Consider the following 26160-nt stretch of genomic DNA (forward strand, 5'->3'; position numbering starts at 1 on the left):
ATGTAGGTCTGTACAATTGTAAGCTTTTTATAAGTATTAAACTGATTAAGTCTCATTATTAACCTGTGAAGGTGCTACTCTTATTAATTCCTTGTTTTCAGGTGAGTAAACTCAACAGACAAGTTACTAACTTGCCTAATTTCAGACAGTTAGGAAAGCAGCTCTAATTAAAATATAAGAAACATGATTTCAAATTAAAGGAATTTATCCACTTCATAACACTCTGGAAAGTTGATTTTTAAAATATTTATTGTATAATACTGACATATGTACCAACATCAAATGTACAGCCTGAAAAATTATCCAAAAGTGAGCACAGCATTGTAAAGATGACTCATGTGAAATAATAAAATCTGAGCTGAATCCTAGGAAATTCCTTCTTTCCCCTACACAGTAGTAACTCTCCCTCTCACCATTATCCTCACATCTGTTGATACTTTACAGCTACTTCTTTCACTTAACATGCAGTTTGTGTGTAAACGCAACACATTGTACTTATTTATTCCATATTTGATACCTGTTTTTCCAGTTTGGATCTAATATAAATTATGTTTCTAGAAAGATTATTATACATATCTTTAGGAGGAAGTATATGTACACATTTATGTATGTATTTCTATATACACACTATATATATACACACTGTATACATGAATACATACAAACATGCAAACACCTGTATGCATATAAAGTCAGGATGGATTTGGGCAGTGAGGTCGAAAGGATACGTTCATTATGTTCATCACAAGATTAAGTCAAATATTTTTGGGAGTCATAGTGATTTACATTCCATTCATCAGGGCGTGCAAATTTCATTTGTGCAGCTTGTATAGAAACCCTAAATACACTTTATTTTTTAAAGTTTAGCCTTTTAGTAATTATAGAGTAGAATTTATTTTTATTTTTAATTTGTATTTAATAATAAGTAGCTTGATTTCCTTTTGTTTATTTTTTTCTTTAACTTTTTTAAAATTCTGTGTGGTAAAGTGCTTTGAAAAGGCCTTTCTTGATGTTTCATTTGGTTGTACTTTTATTTCTTATTTATTAATTTTTTTTTTTTCTTTTTTTTTTTTTTGGAGATGGTTCTAACTCTGTCACCCAGGCTGGAGTGCAGTGGTTGATTAGAGCTCACTGCATCCTTGACCTCCCCAACTCAAAAGAGCCTAGCTACTCAGGAGTAGCTGGGACTACAGGCCAGAGCCACCATGCCTGGCTAATTTATTAAATTTTTTGTATAGGCAGAGTTCTTTCACTATGTTGCCCAGACAGGTCTCAAATTCTTGGGCTCAAGTGGTCCTCCCACTTTGCCCTCCCAAAGTGCTGGGATTAATGTAAGCCACCATACCTGACCACGTTTTTATTTTTTCAAAAAATTCAGTTGTAGAGTTTAAAAAGTATGTTTTAAGAGTTCTTACTGTATTTATGTTGCAAATTTCATTACTCATTCTGTTGCTTGCCTTTTCACTCTCAGCGAGTTATGATTCCAAATCCTTGTTTATGTTATTTTATTACTATTAACTTATTTATCTTATTTATTAGCTTTCAGTGGTTAGTTTTTGAGTCTTTTTTTAAATCTTAAGGTCATAGAAGTGTCCTCTATATTACTTTTTAAAAACTGTACTGTTTTATGTTACACATTGGCTTCTATATGAAATAATTTTTGTGTACGTTGTGAAGTTGGATGTTAATATTCATTTTTCTCTGGATTTATGAAAGACAGCACAATTTATTGAAAATACATCTTTTCCTTGCTGTACTGAAGCACTATTTTTTTTCACAAATCAGCTAAATATATTGTTGTGTGGTTCTCTTTATGAGTTCTCCATTCTCTTTCATTGAAATATCTATACTTGCACCTTTTCCATAATGTCATGATTAATATACATTTATAAAAGCTTTAATAGTGTAAGTCTTCACATTATATTTTTTCTTCAAAGTTATTTATGCACTGCGTTTTTATTTGTATTTTGCAGTTTTTCAGTTGCCACCAAGTATAATGCAAATTACACTATTACTAATCACAGTATTGTGATTTTCAGTGTATTACAAATATAGATTTATTTAAAATACTGAATCTTTCTTCTAATACTAGGAATAACAGAGAAACATGGTACATCTTTATTTCTGTTGAATGTCTTTAATTTCTCTTAATATTTCACGATTTTCAGTAAAGGGATTGCATATAATATGTTATATTTTATATTAGGAATTCAATGTTTCTTCCTGGAAACATTTCAGATTTTTAATATTTTACTTGATTTAGACTCACTACATTTGGAAAGCTTCAATTATAATTTTACTTTTAACAGATATAGAGCTACTGAGATTTGTTATTCTTGTGTCACTATTTACGATTTTCTAGAAGTATTATCTATTTCATCAAATTATTTCAAAATTTTTGATTTAAAGTTACTTATTACATTCTCTTTTTCTCTCTCATGACTATAGAATCTATAATGATTTCCTCGTTATTATTCATGATATTTTGAATTTGTGGATACTCTTTTTTTTAGTTTCATGCATAATCATGGTATATTTTTATCAGTCTTTTCATAGTAACTTTGGCTTTTGCTGATTTCATTTATTTTATGATTGTTTCTTTTTCTCCTGCTTCTTATGTATCTTCTCTTTTTTAATTCTTTGGATTTAATTTGACATTACATTTAAAAATTTTGAGATTGACGATTACATTATTCATTTTCGAGCTTTAATTTTTTAACATATTTATGTAACCGTATACATTTATCTCCAAGCTGAGGTTTGCCTAAGTCTCCCAACATTTAACAAGCAGTATTTTTACTTTCATTTTTATTAAATTCAAAATATATTTTAATGTTCACTGTAATTACTTTTTTGATCCATGAATAACTTAGAAATGTGATGCTTAATTTCCAAACATTTGTTAACTTTCGAAGTCTTGGCTATAGATTTCCAGCTTAATAACATTGTTGTACAAAAAAACACTGTCAAAGATTTCAATTTTTTGGTATTTATTGATTCTTGCTTGGGGCCTAACCTCAGCCTATATCTATCTATCTCTCTCTCTCTCTCTATCTACCTATCTATTTTCCTATCTATCTATCTATCTATCTACCTACCTACCTAGATAGAGATATCTATAGATATCTATGGTAAATTTTGAAACATGTTCCAAATACACTATAATACATTGTATGTTTTGCTATTTTTGAGTGGAGTTTTTATGTCAAAGTATTTAATCCTACTGCTTTAAATGTTTGTATTATTGATATTTTGTATCCTTTTTGCTATCATGTACCAAAAAATGTATATTAAAGTCTTTATGATTGAAGATGTGCCTATTGCTCCTTTTAGTTCTATAAATTATGCACGTGCGTTAACTGTGTGTGCGTGAATATAAACATACGAGTTTGACAACTTCCTCAATAATTGATTCTTTTATGTGGATGATGTATACATCTTCCTCTCAGGTAATAATTTCTGCCTTAAAATCTCTATTGTCTGATATTAACATAGCTAAACAAATTTTCATTTGGCTTGTGTTTATCTTTTATATACATATATGAAATTTTCAAATTTAGATGGATCTATAGATAGAAGATAGAAGATATATAGATAGAATATAATATATGTCTTCTACAGATACAGATATGTATATGTATATATACATATATAGATATATTAATATATATGTCTCTATATAGATGTATATATGTAGATATCTATATGTGTATATCTACATATATACACACCTATATATCTCTATGTGTGTATATGATATCTATATACATATAGATAGATATAGATATGCATGTAATATACATATATAGATAACTATGTATATATATAGATATACACATGTAGAAATGTAGATATATATCTGTGTATAGAGTTATGTGTAGACATATATAGATATATAGATAGGTCTATATAGAGAACCATCTATCTATATCTAGATAGGTATCTATCAATTGATATCTCTACCTATCTAGCTCTAGATTATCTAATCTATCTATGAAACTATCTTAAAATGGTCCTAATTTAAAAATCAAGATTCATTTTAATTTAAAAATCTTAATTTAAAAGTTAGGAACCATCTTTATTTTGTGGTTCATATACCATGGAATACTAGGTAGCCATAAAAAAGAGTGAGATCAAGTCATTTGCAGGAACATGGAGGGAGCTGGATGGAGGTCTTCATCCTTAGCAAACTAATGCAAGAACAGAAAACCAAATACTGCATGTTCTCATTTACAAGTGGGAGCTAAATTATGAGAACACATGAACACATAGAGGGAAACAACAGGCACTGGGGTCTCCGGGAGGGTGGAGGGTGGGAGGAAGTAGAAGATCAGGAAAAACAACTAATGGGTACTAGGCTTAATAGCTGGGTGGTGAAATAATGTGCACAACAAACCTCTGTGACACTAGTTTACCCACATGACAAACCTACACATGTGCCATTGAACTGAAAATAAAAGTTAAAAAAATGATGAAAATGTGTAAATAAAAATTTTCGACCAACACAAGACGGTTCATCCCAAGAATCATCTTAATTTAAAAATCTTTACATCTTCAGCTACACGGGAGGCTGAGGCAGGAGAATGGCTTGAACCTGGGAGGCAGGGGTTGCAGTGAGGCAAGATGACACCATTGCACTCCAGCCCAGGTGAGAGTGTGAGACTGTCTCAAAAAAAAAAAATAAATAAAATAAAGAAGCAACTTTGCTGCTTAGAGTATGTATCCGTTTACATTTAATGTGGTGAATGAAAAATTTGGTTTTCATTTACCACCCTACAATTTGTCTTTCTCAACTAATACTTTATAGATGAAAGGACTTACAGAAAGCAAATATATGACTCAATATTCCAATAAAAGTGCTAGAAATAATGTATATTGACATGTTATCCTTCTTTCTGAAAAATCTTAAGCTATACACGTTACATAGCTAGGCACTGACGAGAATCTAGTACTAAATAACCATTATTTCAAAGGCATAGATAGAATGCTTTCCAGGTACGGAGTGTTTCAATACTCCCCTTCCATACATTTTCAAGACATTGCATAACAAATATGGAATTTTGTGGAGGGGAGTGAATTTATATCCTTTAATATTTTCTCACTTTAGAAATGCAGTCTTGGAATGATATAAACTCTGTAAACAGACTATCATGCTACATTTACGGAGAATTAAGGTGTCTTTTTAAGACAAGAATAAAAAATATGCTTTTGTTCTAATAATAGAAACGGATAAGCAGAATTCTGGCTTATAATAATGGGAACATACTATCCCCTAGTTTGAAATAAGTTAAATAATTTAACTTTCTCATGCTATCTTGAAGTTAATACATTGTTCATATTGAATATATCAGTGCATTACATGAAATGGGACATTTGGTACTGTCAGGCCTCTGAGCCCAAGCTAAGCCATCATATCCCCTGTGACCTGCATGTACACATCCAAATGGCCTGTTCCTGCCTTAACTGATGTCATTCCACCACAAAAGAAGTGAAAATGGCTGGTCCTTGCCTTAACTGATGACATTACCTTGTGAAATCGCTTTTCCGGGCTCATCCCGACTCAAAAACCTCCCCCACTGAGCACCTTGTGACCCCCCACGCCTGCCTGGCAGTGAACAACCCGCCTTTGACTGTAATTTTCCTTTACCTACCCAAATCTTATAAAACAGCCCCACCCCTATCTCCCTTCACTGATTCTCTTTTCGGACTCAGCCTGCCTGCACCCAGGTGATTAAAAGCTTTATTGCTCACACAGAGCCTGTTTTGTGGTCTCTTCACACGGACGCACGTGAAAGTTACCATCCCTTTTATGCTCCACATAAAATGATTCAGTGGTTTAAAACACTTCTTTCCATATCCTGCAGTTTTGCATAGCAAAAGAAACATGCACTTTGAGGAAAATGTACCTTTTAATTGTTTGTATTTTAAATATTATGGGTAGAAAATATTTGTATATAATTATGGAGTACAAGTGATGTTTCCATACCTCCTTTTTGATCCCACATCTTCCCTGAATTTTTTGTCCAATTTGTATTGCATTATTTAAGTTTGAAAAGGAGTAATGATGTTTAGTATATACTGTTATAAAATAAATGATTCCAAAGATGTAAAGTATCTGATACTTACTATGTCCAAATATAATTTTTAAGCAAATGTTCCTAACTGCATAAATAATAACATGGAATAAAATAAATTCATATAACTTTATGATAATTTACTTAAATTAAAAAGTGTTATGTGCAAACAGATGATATACGACACTTGGCATGCAATAATGCAATTGAGTCCAATTAAATATATTGTTTGATTTATTTCCACAATCTTTGATACATATATTGTAGACCAAAACATCAAAAACCGTAAGTAGGGCCGGGCGCGGTGGCTCAAGCCCGTAATCCCAACACTTTGGCCAAGGCAGGCAGATCATGAGGTCAGGAGATTGAGATCATTGTGGCTAAGATGGTGAAACCCCGTCGCTACGAAAAATACAAAAAAATTAGCCGGGCGTCGTGGCGGGCACCTGTAGTCCCAGCTAATCAGGAGGCTGAGGCAGGAGAATGGCATGAATCCTGGAGGCGGAGCTTGCAGGGAGCGGAGATCGCGCCACTGCACTCCAGCCTGGGCGACAGAGCGAGACTCCGTCTCAAAAAAAAAAAAAAGCCATAAGTAGCCTGTATACTGTATAATGTCTTTTTATTCGCTGTCATGTTTTTAATATAAATATATAAGAGCATCAAATTATTTAAATAAGTCAATTATTTTATAAGTGGATTTAGTATTAGAACATATATATTCTTTTGCACAAGGAGCTTCTTTAAGTGTCAGAAATTGTATACTTACATAGTGACTTTTGTTCACAAAGTAGTTAGTTGTAGGTACATACAACATACTTGAAAAATATTTTTGTCGACTTTGGATGCATTTTTCTCTTCTAGACTCTTAAAAATGTTAACAAGCCAACATGTGAATGTACTGAAGTATTTTTCAATCATCTTTTCTAGTGTCGATAACGAGTTGGTTGATACAAAGTCATTAGAGTGGCAATTCAACAAATATTTTCTATCGCATAACAAATGTCATTAACTTGCTAGTCTGTCATGCTGTTGCAAAGATAAAGCCACATTCATTAGTGTTTTTTGTTGTTGTTTGTATTGGTGGTTTGTTTTGTTACATGAAGTGGCCCACTTCTTGTATTAAATTATTCTTTCTGAAAATGTTCAATCAGAATGTAATAAAACCTTTTAAAAGTGATTTAAAAATTTATTCCTGTAGGTGGGAATTGAACAGTGAGAACACTTGGACACAGGGCAGGGAACATCACACCCCTGGACCTGTCATGGGGTGGGGGCAGAGAGGGAGGGATAGCATTAGGAGAAATATCTAATGTAAATGAGCAGTTAATGGGTGCAGCAAACCAACATGGCACATGTATACCTATGTAACAAACCTGCACGTTGTGCATATGTTCCCTAGAACTTAAAGTACAATAAAAAATATATATTTATTTCTACTGAACAAAATGTCCATATATTAGATGGCCTAGGACTGGTAGGGGTCTCTAATCCAGGGGATTGTTGATAAACTCAGACAACTTCTATAATTTTTACATTGTTACTCTTAAAGTCTTGTCATTGTCTGATTGTCTCAATATTGGAAAATAACATGTCAATATTCAGTGTAATAAACTGGAAGAAAAAATGGGCCAATATCCCATTGAATTAAAGACATTGAAAAGAATGTGTATGTATTACTTCTACTCACATCTTAATGTTCATCATGTTGTCACCAAGCCAGATAGAACCATACACTGGGGAATATAATGTTTATCTGAGAAACTAAATGCCTAAATACAAATTTTAATAGTATGAAGTAAGAGGAAATAAATATGGGGGATTTTCTAGTCTTCTCTATTAGATGTAAATTGCAAGATTTGGCCACTTTAAAAAATATTAATATTTACTAATTTTTCTTCAATTCAAATATCATATCATAGAGAGCAATTTAATCAAATTAGATAACAGTTCTAAATATAAAATTTAACTGTACATCTCCCAGAAACCAAAAAAATGAGAAATTATCTGTGGCTTTTGGCTAGACAAAGGTTTCTTAAATGTGGCCCAAAGAACAACCTAGAGAACAAGCAAAAACACCAGTTACAACAATAGTAAATAGACTTCATAAAAACAAAAAATTCTATATTTCTAGCCTAAATGACTCAAACTTGGAACAGACATTGCCAAATTATGTCTGATAAACGATGTGTATCCAAAATATGTAAACTCAATTATAAGGCAAATTACAGTCCAATAATAAACAATAAGGAAAATAATATATTTGAACACATACTTTGCCAGGGGAAGTTCAGAGACAGCAAATAAACACATCAAAAGATGTTCAATATCTTTAGCCATTGGAGAAATACAAATTAAATGAGATGCCATTCCACACCTACTAGAATAAATACAATTAAAAATACTCACTCATCATCTTGTGTGTTGGTGATGATTTAAAAAATCTGTAACTCTCAAATACTGATGGTAGGAAAGTAAATGATACAGCCACTCTGGGGAAAAAATGGACTGTTTCTTACAAAGTTAAATAGACACCCACCATTTTACCTACTTACTCTACTGTTGTTCTTTAAGCAGAAAACAGTAGAGCATATATACATATAAGAATGTGTTTACAAGTGTCCATGGCAAACTTATTTATAATAACACTAAACTGTCAACAACCCAAAGTTTATCAACGGGTGAATAAATAAATCCAACACAGTATGCTCATAACGTGAGATATAACTTCACACACACATAAAAGCATATTTTCAGCAAATGGTGCTGGAACAATTCAACATCCACATCCAAAAAAAGAACCTAGACACTGTGTTTACACAATATACAAGAATGGATAATAGATTTAAATATAAAAATGCGAGACTGTAGAAGAATGTTATAAATTGAATTTTATATGTTAGTACTTCTGCTCTAAGAAAGACATAGTTTATACTTAAAAAGCAAGCCAAGACTGGGAGACAATATTTACAAAACATGTATCCAATGAAGAACTGGTATGAGCACCCCACAGAACACTTAAAACTCAAAAAGAAAAAAAAGATAAGTAATCCAGTTAAAAAGTGGACAGGAGATCTGAACAGACATTTCACCAAGGGAAACATATTAATGGCATATAAGTAAATGAAATATGCTCAACATCATATATTATTAGAGAATTGCTCATTAGAACAAGATACCACTGCATGCCTACTAAAACGGCTAAAATCCAAAACACTGACAACACTAAATTGTGTTGAGGATAAAGAGCAAGGGAAACTCATTTATTGCTTGTGGGAATGCAAAATGGCACAACCACGTTCGAAGATAGCTTTGCATTTCTTGCAAAGTTAAATGTAGTCTTACCACATGGACCAGTAACTTCACCCCTATCCAAATGAGTCAAAAATATTTCTAAACAAAAATGTCACATGACTCCTTAAAACAGCTTTTCTCATAACAAAACATGGTAGCTACTAAGATGCCCCCAACAGGTGAGTGATGGCTCAATAAACTGGCATATCTATAAAATGGGATATTCAGTGATAAAAGAATAAGCTATCAAGCCATACAAAACATGCAAGGACCTAGAATACATATAACTTAGTGAAAGAAGCTCATCTGAAGAGGCTGTACACTGTATCATTCCAATGATGTAACATTCTTAAAAAGGGGAAAATCTATAAAAAGATCAGAATTTCCAGTAGTCTCCAAGGGAAGGGATGAATAAATCAAGCACAGAAATTTTTAAGAAAGTAAAACTATTCTTATAATACCATAGTAGTGGGTACATGACATATGCATTTATCCCAGCCCATGAAATGTATAATGCCAAGAGTGAACCCTAATATAAAACTAATATATGGACTTTCATTTATAATAATGTCAATATGGATGCATCAGTTATAACAAAGGTACCACAATAATGCAGGATATTAATCATAAAGAATATGGAGGGTAGAAGAAAGTGTTTGGAAATTCTCTGTGCTTTGTTAGTTTTTTCTGTAAACCTGAAATTGTTCTAAAAATAAAATCTATTAATTTAAAAAAGAATGAACTATTGCTACCAGTATCAACATAGGTGAAATTCAGAGTAGTTCTGTTGAGTGCAAAAGACAGACAAAAAAGAATAGATTTTGTGTGATTACATTTACATAAAATGCTACCAAGTGTAGACCATTCTGTAGTATCAGAAATAGATTAGTAGTTGCATTAGTAGAAACAGAGATTAAGTAGGGAAGAGGGGAAGAAGCCATTACTAAAGACACAAAGCAACTTTGGGGAAATGAATATGTTCATTATCTTGATCGCCATGGTGTTTTCTTAGTACCAATATGCCAAAACTTTAAAAATAATATACACTGAATTATGTTCAGTTTATGTCAATTACACCTCAATGAAAAACATTTAAAAATATTATGCATATTGATTTTATATTTATTCAGAGATATTATTCTCTATCTGCCATATATACCTTTTGGCAGTGTAAAGATATATAAACATAGTATATAAATATGGTATTTGTAATATTCTTATTCATATGCAAAGATAGTTTACATTTAATTTTTTTAACTTTTCTTCTATTTTTATTCTGTATCCTCCAGACATTAACATTGAGAACTTCATATACTATTACATATTTAAAAATCAGTCATGTCCAGTGTAATACAAAATTTCAGCAATGTAACATGACAGGAACAAAATATTAATGAAGTTGCTTTATATAGATTTATTTTTCTCATTAAAACATTTCATAGAATAAATCACTTATTCAAAAGTATTAACATGTATATTTAAGTGCAATATGAAAAAACAGAATCAAGAAATGGATACCAGATCGATACTCATATGTTAAAATATATTGAATAATTTTGTAGTTTTTCAAAAGTAACTCACACATGTCACATATTAATAATGTATATATTTATTTTTAGGAACTCCTTTTAGATGACTATTAGGTATGTAGTTTTAAGCTGAGTTTTAAGAGAAATACAAAAAGCATATCATTTTATGTCAGAAATAGTATGTTGGTTCCTAGGTCATTTTCTATAGCTGTCAAAATGTTTCAACATCTTTTAAAACTCAAGAAAATGAGGAAGAAATACAGAAATATTCCTAGGTTAATTGTTTTTATATCTTTATCTAATTCTTTCTATTCTTAATTATATTAATTCTTCCCAATGGCTTATTTAAAAATGGGTCTTCAATTGTCTTTCATTAAAATTCTGTGGGGTCTCACTACCTGTAAAAATGTTTAATTTCACACGAAGTATTTTTTGGTTATGTAAAAGGAAAATAAAGCTCTGGGCTAAATAAATAACATTTTTTTATTTTCCCTATTGTGAAGTAGTTGAATATATACATTGCTGTATTCAGCTAAAACATATTAGAATGTGCTTTTATTTACAATAAAAATGAAATAAGGCTGTGTTACACTGGCAAGCTGTAATGGTAAATGTATTTGTCACCCTAGGCAAACTGAAAAGGCAGGTATATTGAATTCAGTAATGCTGAGTAATTAAGCCTTCACTTATAACTCTTATATTAGATAATTCAACTTAATAAGTTAAGTCATTTTCCAAGTGTTTGTTAATGTACCAAAAGGATTTATACATTTCACAAACGGGGACTGAAGCTAAGCTAAAGATTTAGAAACACAACCAATTCACTAGAGAAAGAATTTTAAGCTTGTTTTTCTTGTTTTTCCAAACCTAACTTTCTTTCATGGAAAAAATTAAATGTAGTATGAAATAGATGAAAGTGCAAGTAATTACCTTAAGGGACATTGAGAAGCCTAGAGCTCACCTGGTCCACAATATTTGATAATCCATGTCACCCCTCATTTACTTCCACAGTTCCCTTAAAGATTGAAGAGCTGTCCGAATACCACAGTCTTAGTATATTATATTTTGTAAGGAAACCTTCTCACTCAAGAACATCTTCTGTGAGAGCTAATCCATTCAGCACGTTAGGAAGTTTCCTTCCATGTATGATTCAGGCCTACCTGATCCAGTGGATTGGACAATGAATGAACACTTGATTTAGGTGGAAGTTATCCATTTATTGATTGGAAATCAATAAGCCTCTTTCACTTGAGAATTCCAATTGAGATGAAGAATATAATAGGTATGCATACTGGATGAGCAACGCCAAATAGCCTCCATAATGTTATAAAGAATAATATTGAGCCACAGGCAAGCAATGGGGATACAAAGAGTACAAGAGTAAGGGAACACATGCTGCGCTGGAGTGAGAGAAATTGATAAAAAGCCACTGCCTTGATGTTGGACAGGTTCTTAGTTCTATGTTCAGCCTTTATTTTCTGCCCTTGGATTCTACACTGTACATTTCAAGTTTATTTACAAATGATTTTGACTACAGAAAAAGCAAGTGTGCCATTATGTCATTTTTGACATATTTTGGGAGAAATAAAGTAAAAACTATTTTTTTCTTTTATTTGTTTATTTTTATATTTATTTCTTTATTTTCTTTTTGAGATTGAGTTTCTCTCTTGCTGCCCAGGCTGGTGTGCAATGGTGTGATCTTGGCTCACTGCAACCTCTGTCCCCCAGGTTCAGGTGATTCTCCTGCCTCAGCCTCCCGAGTAGCTGCGAATACAGGCATGTGCCACCATGCCCAGCTAATTTTTGTATTTTTAATAGAGGTGGGGTTTCACCTTCTTGACCAGGCTGGCCTCGAACTGCAGATCTCTGGTGATCCACCCACTTCGGCCTCCCAAAGTGCGTGGGTTACAGGCGTGAGCTACCGCACCCAGCCACAAAAACTATTAAGAGAATTTTTCAAAGTAGTTTCTGAGTTATATGTAAAAAGAAGATAAAAAAATTTACTAACAGCTCTGCAGCTTTCAAAATTAAGCAGTCAGATTTCTATGTGGCTGAGAATTTCTAGCAGTCTCCTCCATTAGAATTTACCATGCCCAAAATGTCATATGCTGTACAGTTAAATGATCGATGTTTGAGTAATATTCAATTTGCAAGCTGACTTTAAATGTATCTTTGAGGGGAAAACATGCTTAGCATTTCATTATAAAATTATCCAAGCTTTCCTCTCATTTCTATATTCAAATTCAATGCATGAGTTAAAGCATCTTAAGACTTCCTTTTAAGCAATTCATATATTTGCCCTAAGATTTCAACTAGTCCTAATCTCAGGGGATCACTTCATTGGAAAAGTTGTGCAAAAGTAAAATGAAATGGAGATTAACTATACTAAATTGTCATGTTGAGTTTCGTGATACATTTAGTTACAATGATATTATTCAAATTGGAATTAACTGCAGCTTTCCTAAGTATGTAAATGAAAGTGGAGTGAAATTACTATATAAACCTAGAGTTATGACCACAAAAATACATGATATAGCAATACAATAATTTAATGTTGACTTAGGGAATAATAAATCAGATATTTCATTCAACAAACTGTGATTTTTAATTATAACATAAGAATTATAAATTAATATTTATAAGTAATTGTTTCTTAATAAATAATGAGTTGACAAAAACAATAGTTGAAAAATAAAATTATATAGCATGATTATATTGCAAAAATTTACATTAAAAATTAAAATAATAAATCACTTTTGGAAACTACTTTTATTTAAAATATCAGGAGTCCAGAAAATTGCAACTTTTTTTGATCTACATAATCATTTTTACACGAAAATTTAGTTCCAAAACCATTGAAAAGATTTATTATTTTCTTAATAACCATAGTATTAAGAATCAAACAGTTTATGTTAAAGTACAATAGAATACAAACATATCCTAGATGTATTGTTTTCTGCATTTATGCAAGAAAAATAAGATTTTAAAAATGTTTGACTTATCTGTGGAAATATGATAGAGACAATTGTATGATTTTGTTTAAGGATCATTCATTTCTGCACTTAGATGAGGTAAATTTTTCTTTTCTAGATAAACTCTAATTTCACTTTTTCATACAGTACACACATACACATGCATATATATGTTTTTGTTAAACAATAGTAGTAATATTTGAACAGATTGTTTACCTGCCTTTCTGAAAAGTGACTGTTAATGTTGTTATAAGCCTATAAGGGAAGAAAAGGACTACATTACAAAGGAACAGAAATGATCCAGGAGAGTATGAATACAACTGGATTCTAAGAATACTGGGCTATTGGGTATTGGGATGTAGATTGGGATAAAAGAGTATACCCCTATCAGAGCACTGTCAGTTTCACTATTGATATGGTACAAACACATGATAGGATGGTTTGTAGCATCAAGGAAAAAGTGATGGCCTCAGGTGAGGTTGCAATGTCAAATTTCCCATGGAAGCTGACAGAAGATGCACATGTCACAAAGAAAATAACATGTAGAATACTTAAAATCTACTCTCAATAATTTTTAAGTTATTTTAAGTTATATAGTATTGTTATTAACTATAGTCACTATTTCAATAGTCGCTATAACTACAGTCACTATAGAACTACTACATAATGTACAATAGATCTCTGAAACTTACTTCTCCTGTCAATTTAAATTTTGTTTCCTTTGACCAACATTGAAATAGCAACTTTTATCACAATTTAAAAATTATAATAACATAAAACAATATAATTTTACAGCAAGGAAAAGGCATTTCTTGAAAGTTAATTCACAAAATTGAATGAATTGCTAAACAAAACAATGTGAAGAACCAAAACAACTCTAGATATCTCAGGCAGAATGAATTCAAAGAAAATGACTGTGCATATTATTTCTCAACATTAGATTCACAATGGAATAACCTGGGGCAATTTTTTAAAGAAACAAATGCCTAAATATCATGTCCAGATTCTAATTTATTTGTTATTAGATATGGCCTGGACATCACTCTACTCCTGACGTCCCTGCTCAAGAATCAACTTCCAGGAAGAGAGACTGGGACTCACTGATTTTGGTGCTATTCAGTTGAACTATGGCCCTCCTGATTTTCCACCTGCTGGTTCTATTCATTATGGATAGGGAGATGTTAACATCTCCAATTATAATAGTAGATTTATCTGTCTGTTCTTGCAGTTCTATCTGTTTTCACCTCATGTGTTTTTGACAGCCTGTTATATGCAAGTGCATTGAGGATTGTTATATTTTCTTGGAAAATTAAACCATTTTTACTATGTAATATCACTTTGTATCCCCCTATAATTGTTCTTACTCTGAAGTCTTTTTGTTGGAAATTAATATATTAATCCACCTTTCTTTTAATTAGTATTATCATGTTATATATTTTTCGAAGTTAACTCTCAAGCTTGTTCACAATGCGCTTCGAGAAATTAATCAACTACATGTTAAAGTTTTCTACTCCATTACTAACTCCCATGGGGGCTCCTGGGCTTTTGCTCTACTAAGCTACAATTCTTTGCATTTCCCCATCTCTCTAATTAAGTGGGGATTTAGAGTGGGGGCAGCAGTTTGTTCTGTGGCCTCAGTCCTCTAACGGTTCTAAATGAGTCCTTGATAGTCTGTTTGTACAGCATTTTTCTTGTTGTAAGGATGGGAGTGATGACTTCCAAGTTTCTCACATGCTCAAATAACTGACATTATTTATTATATACTCACCCCCATGGTGGTAGAAAAATGCTATAATTTTTGGATCCACAGAACTAAAGTACTAGGAGAGGGGCTTTTTCACAGGAAAGATGGTTGGTACTGAAAAAAAAAGAAAAAGAAAAAAAGATAAAATCTTCTCTGCTATCTCCGCTAGACTCTCTAAACTCTCTTCCTGTCTCTGGAGTCCAGACACACAAGCCTCCTTTTAGTTTTGAGCTTTCACTATGCTTTTATCTTAAAGACTTTGCCTACTATGTCCTTTATGCTGAGAAAGCACCTTATCCCCTCAATTACCTAGTTAACATCAAGTATCAAATCATACTTCTTACTGAAGGCCAAGTACCACCTCTAGAAGTCTTCCCTAAGAACAGCCTACATACAGTTAATTCTGTGAGCCCTTTTCTTATATCCTTCAAATGCTCTTCCTTCACATTACTCTTCCTTCACAACCTTTAGCCAGGCAATATATTACAGGGAAACAGGGAGAACATGATTTTGCCATTCACACTTACCTTTGCCTAGCCCAGTGCCTGACAAATAATAGATTCTCATTATGTATTTTTTTGAATGAATGAATAAATCTAAGTAAAAAAATAGATGTTTTGGAATTATCTCAGACTGCTAAAATCAGTTAAATACAGTTAATGTGAAGCAAAAAACAGTAAACAAAATTAATGTAATATACGTGCTGTTATTATTTTAGAAAAAACAATAATTTACAAATTCCTTTCAATAATTCAATTAACTTTTATGAGATTCGATTGAAGACAAATCTATGAATGCTTTGTTTTAAATAAAAGGTAATCCTTGTAATAAGCAAAAATAAATTAACAACAAATATCAATTTACAGATAGACAAAAAGTGATTGTTTTCTAGATGAAAGGAGGATTATTAATAGTTGGCATAAGAAACCAAAAATTAGTTCAACAATTAGTCATACGGAAATGTCAAATATTGTCATTAATGTGATAAAGGAGAGTTTCTGCAAATAACCTCCCATACCTGATGTGAATCTTTCACGTCATTCTATAGTTCAACTAGTTCTTAATAACTCAAAAACAAGAAGGATAAAATCCATAATTTTGTTTTGCTACCCAGATCCCTCCTGTAGCTGTCATACAGAGTGTGATTTATGACTTGTAAGTTGTGCTGTGGAGCTTGACAAGTAAGTTTGATTTCATTTAGTATTTTCTTTAAACCATCTTGGATCTTCGCTTTACAAGAATTTATGTTAGTGTTCTCAAAATGTAAAATGGGTAACTTCATGAGAACAAAAGTTGTACCCTAAGATATATTTGCATTATCTACATACTCGCAATTAAATCTTAACAGTTCAAATATGCCCATTTGTAATAGAATCTAACAGTTTTCCTCTTGAATTTTTTTAGACACCAGAAATTTTTAGTCCTAATAATGTTTAGCTTCCTAGTCACAAACCAAACAGAAAGTGAATTTCATCAGTTTAGAATGGTTAAAATCAACACAGCTGCAATATTTTTATTTTTGTTTTAAAATTTTGTTCAGTCAAATATGGTTTTAAGATGAGTAGAAATTCTCCTGAAGATAATAAAGAAAAAGTATGTCATATAATATCTTAAATAAAAATAATAATAGTTATTAATTTTTTCTGCTTATTATGTTCCAGAATCTGTACTAAGCATTTTAGAGGATTATTTTATTTAATTCACACAATAATCCCTTGAGAAATATATAATTATTATCTTTAATTCACAGTTACTGAAAATGAGACACAAAGAGGTTAAGAATTTTGTCTAAGGTCAGGCAGCTAGCGTGACTTAGCAAGGGTGTTATTAAGAAAAAACAAGTCTTTCTTATGGGAAATTTGGAAAAGCAAATATCTAGGTTCTCTTTTTTTTTTTCTGATAAGAGATTTATATTCAGAATGCGAGTCTCTCTTAAAGCAGGGAATCAACTTAAATTGAAACAATACAGAATCCTTTGTTATTCAGGCTCTATATTATTATTATCTCTGCTGACAGCAAAAGCTAAGAATAGAAAATAAGAAAATATTTCTGACCCAAGTTGGTAAATTATGAATCAACCTGCTAAATAATCAGAATAGGCTAACAAGTGGAATTAAATGTAATTATTCTATATTAAATATAATATAAACAATTTCTTATTGTCATAATTTTACTAAGATTCTACCAGTTACAACTGAAATATAATATTTTAAATCCAAGCTTAATAAAAGAACTTGGCATGAGATGTTTTCATAGGAAATAGTGACAATTCATATTATTTTTAAGTGTAAATGAGATGTATTATTTATTTCATTTTCCTTCTAAAAGTTATTTTTAAAGTTTTAGTTTTTCTGAAGTTGATAGCTATTACTAACACTTTTGGGCAAAGTTTTTTGAGATTGATTTATAAAATTAGGAAGAAACTAAAGTAGTTGTGAAAGTTTCTAAAAAGATAATAAAGTAGTTGTCTTTATGTTATAATAGAAAATGAGAATGTGAACGCAGATCATTTTGACTCTCAGAGTTTGTGTTTTCAGCAAATATTACCAGAATATTGATATATAAATTAGAATTCCCCAAAGGAAAACATTTAAAAATGTTAAAATTAATAAAATCACTAACTTATATAGTTGTCCGTAGTATCAGGACATTCTCCAGCGGAATCAATAGAGCATCTGCAGTTTTGTTGAACAAAGGTTTCTGCAGTATGGACTCATGGTGTGAGCTTACTGGGTCACATTCTTTGTTCCTTCTTGGAGCTTTGGGAGGCATTTATAAAAGAGCTGCTGTAGTAGAAGGACTGAGTTGTATCACCCTGAGGATTTAAGTTTCTACAGGAGAATCAAATTCACTTTGGTATAGGGATTTAGTAGGTTTCCCTAGCCTTATTAACAAAATGTCATGGACTGGATTATTAACAAAATACTAACACGACATGAAAAATGCATACTTTGTCTTACAATAATCCAGTTAAGACACTATTTTTGTATAGCAAAATTCTTTACTACACAATAGTTGCAAATCAAGTGAGCAAGAAGTGATCATACTGCTCTGCTTCCTATTCCTGCTCTTTCCTCCTACCCCAGCTGAAAATACTTGCTGCAAATGTCCTTTGATAGGAGACTTTGACCCCACGGTGTAGAAAGGGAAAGGAAAAGTCAGATATATATGTCTTGTCTATAACTTAAATCTAATACCAGCACAAAAGCCTGAAAGGGCTGATTTTTAGAGGGTATTGGCAGGAAACTCTTTGCTCTGCTATCATCTGTTTTAAGCTACTTTTATACATTTTTTTTTCAGCTTCTACTCTACTACTATTCAACTGCAATTTGTTTTATTGTACGCTTCAACACTATGAACAGTATCTTAATTATTATTGAAATGTATTACAAGCTCATAAAGAAAACAGCATTTTGTTTCTTCAGTCATCTACTTTGGATGAAAGTTTTATTTAGAAAAGAATAAATAGGAAAAATGATACATTAAAAATAAAAATTGTATATTAATTTTTTAGATCAAATAAACCAATTTTAAGCATTTTCATGGACCTTTGTAACCAAAATAAATGAACATTTAAAGACAGATGATTTAATTCAGTATTTTGGTTCTTGAAAATACTGGAATATGTGTTTTAGATAATGTATATATTTCTGTTATTGAAAATTTTCAATAGTCAGCTGACTTCATATGTAACTTTTTGCAAATAATAATACCATTTTAAACTTCTTCAAGGATTTTAGGTGTTCTTAAATATATTTTATAACTTATTTTACTCCCTTAAAGTAAATATTTATGGCATCTGTAAGCCATTGTACAATTGGTATAGCATAGTATTAGGATTGTCCTTTGTAATATTTTATAGTATTCACATTTGTATTTAATCACAAATTTGATACAATTTAGCCAAGCCTTCAATATGTTTATGAAGAGAGCACTACTGAGACTTTATACAATGGAATAAAATAACAAAATGTGATGACAGCATTTTTCCACTCAAAGGGATATATATATAATTTTTATTCTATCTAATTTTTAACTAATTTTATTTTTTGCACCCAATGGAGGGGAAAATTACTAAAAGTGTGATTAAGGCTATTATAAGATACATAAACTGTATGACGCAAGCATTCTCAACTCAACTTTACACTCCACGTTGTTTATGAACTTAGTATGCCAGCTTTTTAAGTGTGGTGGGGTCTGGTATTCCACACTTACATGTCTCTGAATCCCACCCTTGTGCTGATGCCAAGATGAACTGAAGCAGGGATGAATTTTTCTCTTACATGGAAACATGAATATATTCCAAACTGGAGGGAGCTCTCACAAGCAGTTCGCTTATAGGAATTACTTTGTGCCTTGTAATGGGTCACACAGTAGCCTCAAAAAGATGTGTCTGAGTCCTAGACCCTCTCCATTCCCAGTACCTGTAAATGACACCATATTTTGAAATAGGAGCTTTACAGATAAAATAAAGTTAAAGATCTCAGGGTGAGATCATCCTGAATTTAGGGTGAGTCATGGATATTGGGACACAGAAACACAAGCAAGGTCATGTGAAGATAGAGACAAAGGTTAGAGTTACGCTGTCACAAGCCAAGGAGTACCAGGAGCCACCCAGAACTAGAAGAGGCAAGGAAGGATTCTTCCCTAGAGCCATCAGAGGAAGTATGGTCCTGTGTACACCTGGATTTTGGTCTTTTGGCCTCTATAATTGAGAGATATTGTTATTATTATTATTATTATTATTATTATTTTAAGCCACAAATTTTGCAGCAATTTCTTTTGACAGCACTAGGAAACTAGTTAATGCGTCTATTATTTGGTTAAACAAAGAACACTATTAAGTATTTTTAAAACAATGTATATCAATGTTGATTATGGTAAGAAAACAGTTTATAATCAGATCAGTTTCTATGTAAAATTTCATGTTATTATATTGATTTTGTTTTGTTTTAACCATACAAGACTTGCTTGGATGTGGTACCATTGAATACCATCCCCATTCCCTCCTGTCCCACAACTTTTTGAAATTTATGGGGCTTTATTCTAGACTGAATATTTCTTTTCCCTCAAATTTCATATGTTAAAGCCCTACCCCACAATGTGACAGTATTGGGAAGTGAGGTCTTTGAGAATTAATTAGGTTTAGACAAAGTCATGAGCTTAGGACCCTCATCAATGGAATTAGTGTCCTCATAAGAACAGGAAGAGAGTCTATAGAGTGCTCTCCCTCTCTCTCTGTATCTGCTATATGAGGAAAAAGCAAGCCGGGAAGAAGACCTCACCAGGAAACAAATTTGCCAGCACCTTAATCTTGCACTTTCCAGCTTCTAAAATTGTGAGAAATAAATGTCTGCTGTGTAAGCCATCCAGTCCATGATATTTTGTTATAGAAGCCTGGACTGACTGATATAGGCTGGAACATGCTGGAAAGATGGTATGAAATCTAATTTTAGAAAAGTATTTTAAGTTGTAAGATCTGAGGCAAAAATCAGTTAAATATTACCATTTACATTAACCAAATTACTCCATTTGCAGTATCAAATTAAGGAAATTTATGTTTTATTCAAGCCTTTTAAAATCAGCACACCCACTTTGCAGAAGTAATTAATAACCCATGATTATTAATTATGTTTGCCAATTTAATTTTCATCCAGTATTACTTGCAGGGAAAGTTTGAAATTGATCAATCATCTTCCTTTTGAGATGTCACTTGTATAACTTCTGTAATTGTTACTCTTTAATGCAGCTTTAAACTTTTAAGAAAGATATTTCAATATATTGTTAAATTGAATTAAATGACTAAGACTGTAGCTTAAATGACAGATTGTGGTGGAGAGGATGTTCCCCAAACTAACTCTGTCTCTGACATTTAGGGGTTTGTTGTAATAGTAACACCTTGCTAGCAATCATCTACTAGTGATTTGCTCATGGAACATGCTGGAGAGAAGGAGTGTCTGAGTCCTAGACCCTCTCCCATCCAAGGAATTGTAAATATCACCTTATTTTGAAATAGGAGCTTTACAGATATAATAAAGTTAAAGATCTCAGGGTGAGATCTTCCTGAATTTAGAGTGAGTCATGGATATGAATATATGCATATATATATATTACATGCATGTGGAGGCAGGGTGTATATAACATAATATGTATATATATTATGTATGTATATTGTGTACATATATATATGTATGTATATATTATATACACCCTGCCTTCACATGCATGGCCTCCCTCATTATCAGTATCCTCCCCCAGAGTGGTACAACTGTCAAAATTGACTTGCCTACATTAATACAATGTTGTCACCCAGTGGTAAATCTACATAACATAAAAGGTATAATTTAAACATTTTAAATTCTAAAACTCAGTGATGTTGAATACATTCACAATGTTGTGTAATTAACACTGTTTTCATAACTTTTATATCATGTCAAACAGAAATTCTGTGCCATTAAGCAAAAATTCTCCATTCCCCTTGCCCCAGCCTCCCTGCCCTAGAAACATGGAATCTGCATTCCCTCTGCATGAATTTGACTATTCATGATCTTTCATATAAGTAGAATCATGTACTATTTGTCCTTTTGTATCTGGCTTATTTTATTTAGCATTACGTTTTCAAGATTTATCCACGTTGTAAACATGTATCAGAACATCATTCCCTTTTTATGGCTAAATACTATTCCCTTGTATGTACATGCCACATTTGGTTTATCCACACAGACAGGTTTGTTTTCACTTTTTGACTCTTGTGAATAAGAATGAGTGATGGTATCTGGCATGTGCATGCAGCCACTTTCTTACTAAAGACCAATAGCATCAAGCACTCTACTAATGGTTGTTATTTATCTGATTAGGATCCAGAGTTCCAAAAATGTTAATTCTTATTTTTTTCAGTTTAACAGCAGTTTTGTGGAGGGATTGACTTCTAAAACTTCCTATTCCAATCTTCTAAAATCCACTTTAAAAGAATGGTTTAAATCCTGTGATTGTAGGATGAAATTGATAGAAAAATATTTTACCAACTTTCAAAATTGCATTACAGAGATAATGTCTTTGACTATTGGGTATTCACATATTTGGCATGTTATAAACAACTTTCTGGAAGGTAAAGGCCTTTTATTTCATACTTAATATTAAGACAGGAACCATTGTCCTAGCAATGGCTTTTGGGTTTGATGTGATATATTTGTATGTAATGAGTTTTTAAAAGTTAGAGTGAAAAGTCATCTCATACAAAACAAAATCATTTTTACTGTTATAAGAAAGTAGTTATTAATTACTTATAAAACATGCAACTATGTTTATGATATTTGGTGATTTATTTTTCTCCAGTCATCTTGTGTTGCTCTTAGTGGAGAAAAAAATATGGGTGCTCTTTATCTATGACAATGTGAAAAGTAAATATATGGTTTCCCTAAAAATTCTTCTTCTAAGTTTTTAATCCTCTAAAATGATCATTGATATGTACAAATAAATATTAATAATAACAACTTAAGGATCATTTTTGCTGTTATCAGAAATTGAAAGTACTGTAACAGTTCATCAATAAATAGTTATGTATATTATAATATATAGCATACATAGTGTATGTCCATATATAGAATATGTACCAAATGTATACAATAAAGTACAATGAATACACGATTATGCTAAGATGGATGGGCACGGATCCACATATTACTCTGTTTGTACATGGTCTTTTCCAAAAAGAAATAAAATGTAAGAAAGAAAAAAAGAAAAATAAAGAGAAAGAGAATAAAGGCAACTAAATAAAATATAAACCAGGATGCATAAGTGGTCTCATCTTAGGACAGGAACACCAGTAAAGCCTCTCTTCTCTGGAAAAAGTTTAGGTCTCTGAAGTTTTCTCAGTGCATCATAACTGACAGCAGCAGGAATGTGGTTTTGCTAACAGCAATAGAAAAGCAAAACTGTCTCAAGATTGTAATATTAATCCAAAGGTTAAAACTTCTTACCTTCGTATTGCTGCTTTCTGTATGCACTTCCCAAAGGATCTAGAAAGGTGGAAAAGACATAGGAGGTGAAAAATGTAGAAAATAAAAAAATAAGGTAAATTTAAAAGATAATAAGACTAACATTCATTCATTCACATTAATCTCCTATGTTGTAACACATTCTCTGGTAGACACTACGGATATAGCAGTGAAAAAAAAGAAAAACATATATGCCTTTTTGGAGCTTATATTCTCTTGGAAGGAGATATATAATAACAAAAGTAATTAAGCTATATAATATGTTAAGTGTTGATATGTGCTATGGAGGAAAGTAAGGCAGACAAAGCAATCAGGCAGGAGAAAGAAAGAAATGATATTCAATTAGGAAAAGAGGAAGTCAAATTGGCCCTGTTTGCAGATGACATGATTGTATATCTAGAAAACCCTATCATCTCAGCCCAAAATCTCCTTAAGCTGATAAGCAATTTCAGCAAAGTCTCAGGATAAAAAATCAATGTGCAAAAATCACAAGCATTCTTATACATCAATAACAGACAAACAGAGAGCCAAATCATGAGTGAACTCCCATTCACAATTGCTTCAAAGAGAATAAAATACCTAGGAATTCAACTTACAAGGGATGTGAAGGACCTCTTCAAGGAGAACTACAAACCACTGCTCAATGAAATAAAAGAGGACACAAACAAATGGAAGAACATTCCATGCTTATGGATAGGAAGAATCAATATCATGAGAATGGCCATACTGCCCAAGGTAATTTATAGATTCAATGCCATCCCTGTCAAGCTACCAATGACTTTCTTCACAGAATTGGAAAAAACTACTTTAAAGTTCATATGGAACCAAAAAAGAGCCTGCATTGCCAAGTCAATCCTACGCCAGAAGAACAAAACTGGAGGCATCACACTACCTGACTTCAAACTATACTACAAGGCTACAGTAACCAAAACAGCATGGTACTGGTACCAAAACAGAGATATAGAACAATGGAATAGAACAGAGCTCTCAGAAATAATACCACACATCTACAACCATCTGATCTTTGACAAACCTGACAAAAACAGGAAATGCGGAAAGGATTCCCTATTTAATAAATGGTGCTAGGAAAACCAGCTAGCCATATGTAGAAAGCTGAAACTGGATCCCTTCCTTACACTTTATACAAAAATTAATTCAAGATGGATTAAAGACTTACATGTTAGGCCTAAAACCATAAAAACCCTGGAAGAAAACCTAGGCAATACCTTTCAAGACATAGGCATGGGCAAAGACTTCATGTCTAAAACACCAAAAGCAATGGCAACAAAAGCCAAAATTGACAAATGGGATCTAATTAAACTGAAGAGCTTCTGCACAGCAAAAGAAGCTACCATCAGGGTGAACAGGCAACCTACAGAATGCTAGCAAATTTTTGCAATCTACTCATCTGACAAACGGCTAATATCCAGAATCTACAAAGAACTTAAACAAATTTACAAGAAAAAACAACCCCATAAAAAAGTGGGCAAAGGTTATGAACAGACACTGCTCTAAAGAAGACATTTATACAGCCAACAGACACATGAAAAAATGCTCATCATCACTGGCCATCAGAGAAATACAAATCAAAACCACAATGAGATATCATCTCACACCAGTTAGAATAGCGATCGTTAAAAAGTCAGGAAACAACAGGTGCTGGGGAGGATGTGGAGAAATAGGAACACTTTTATACTGTTGGTGGGACTGGAAACTAGTTCAACCATTGTGGAAGACAGTGTGATGATTCTTTAAGGATCTAGAACTAGAAATACCATCTGACCCAGCCATCCCATTACTGGGCATATACCCAAAGGATTATAAATCATGCTGCTATAAAGACACATGCACATGTATGTTTATTGTGGCACTATTCACAATAGCAAAGTCTTGGAACCAACCCAAATGTCCATCAGTGATAGACTGGATTAAGAAAATGTGGCACATATACACCATGGAATACTATACAGTCATAAAAAAGGATGAGTTCATGTCCTTTGTAGGGACATGGATGAAGCTGGAAACCATCATTCTCAGCAAACTATCGCAAGGACAAAAAAACAGACACTGCATGTTCTTACTCATAGGTGGGAATTGAACAATGAGAACACTTGGACACAGGAAGGGGAACATCACACACTGGGGCATGTTGTGGGGTGAGGGGAGATGGGAGGGATAGCATTATGAGATATACCTAATGTAAATGACGAGTTAATGGGTGCAGCACACCAACATGACACATGTATACATAGGTACCAAACCTGCATGTTGTGCACATGTACCCTAGAACTTAAAGTATAATAAAAAAAAAATAAATAATTAATAATTTTAAAAATTTAAAAGAAATGAAACAACAACAAAAAACAAAGCAAATAACATGAGGAGGGGATACAATTTTAAGTAGGGAAAAAAGGAAGGCATGACAGAGACAGTAGCATAAGAGTGAAAGGCTTGAAAGAGGTGAAATGGTTTGACTGGGTCCCCCACTAAATCTAAAGCTTGAATTGTAGTTCCCATAATCCCCTTGTGTCATGGGAGGGACCTGGTGGGGGT

General features: G+C 32.4%; 1 long non-coding RNA gene across 1 annotated transcript in view; it reads left to right on the forward strand.

Moving 5' to 3' along the window:
• Positions 1–26160, forward strand: part of LOC129051296 (uncharacterized) — a 69199-nt gene that overhangs the window by 41874 nt on the left and 1165 nt on the right. The window lies entirely within an intron of this gene.

The sequence above is a fragment of the Pongo abelii genome, chromosome 19 (genome assembly GCF_028885655.2).
Source record: "Pongo abelii isolate AG06213 chromosome 19, NHGRI_mPonAbe1-v2.0_pri, whole genome shotgun sequence".
NCBI classification, from domain to species: domain Eukaryota; kingdom Metazoa; phylum Chordata; class Mammalia; order Primates; family Hominidae; genus Pongo; species Pongo abelii.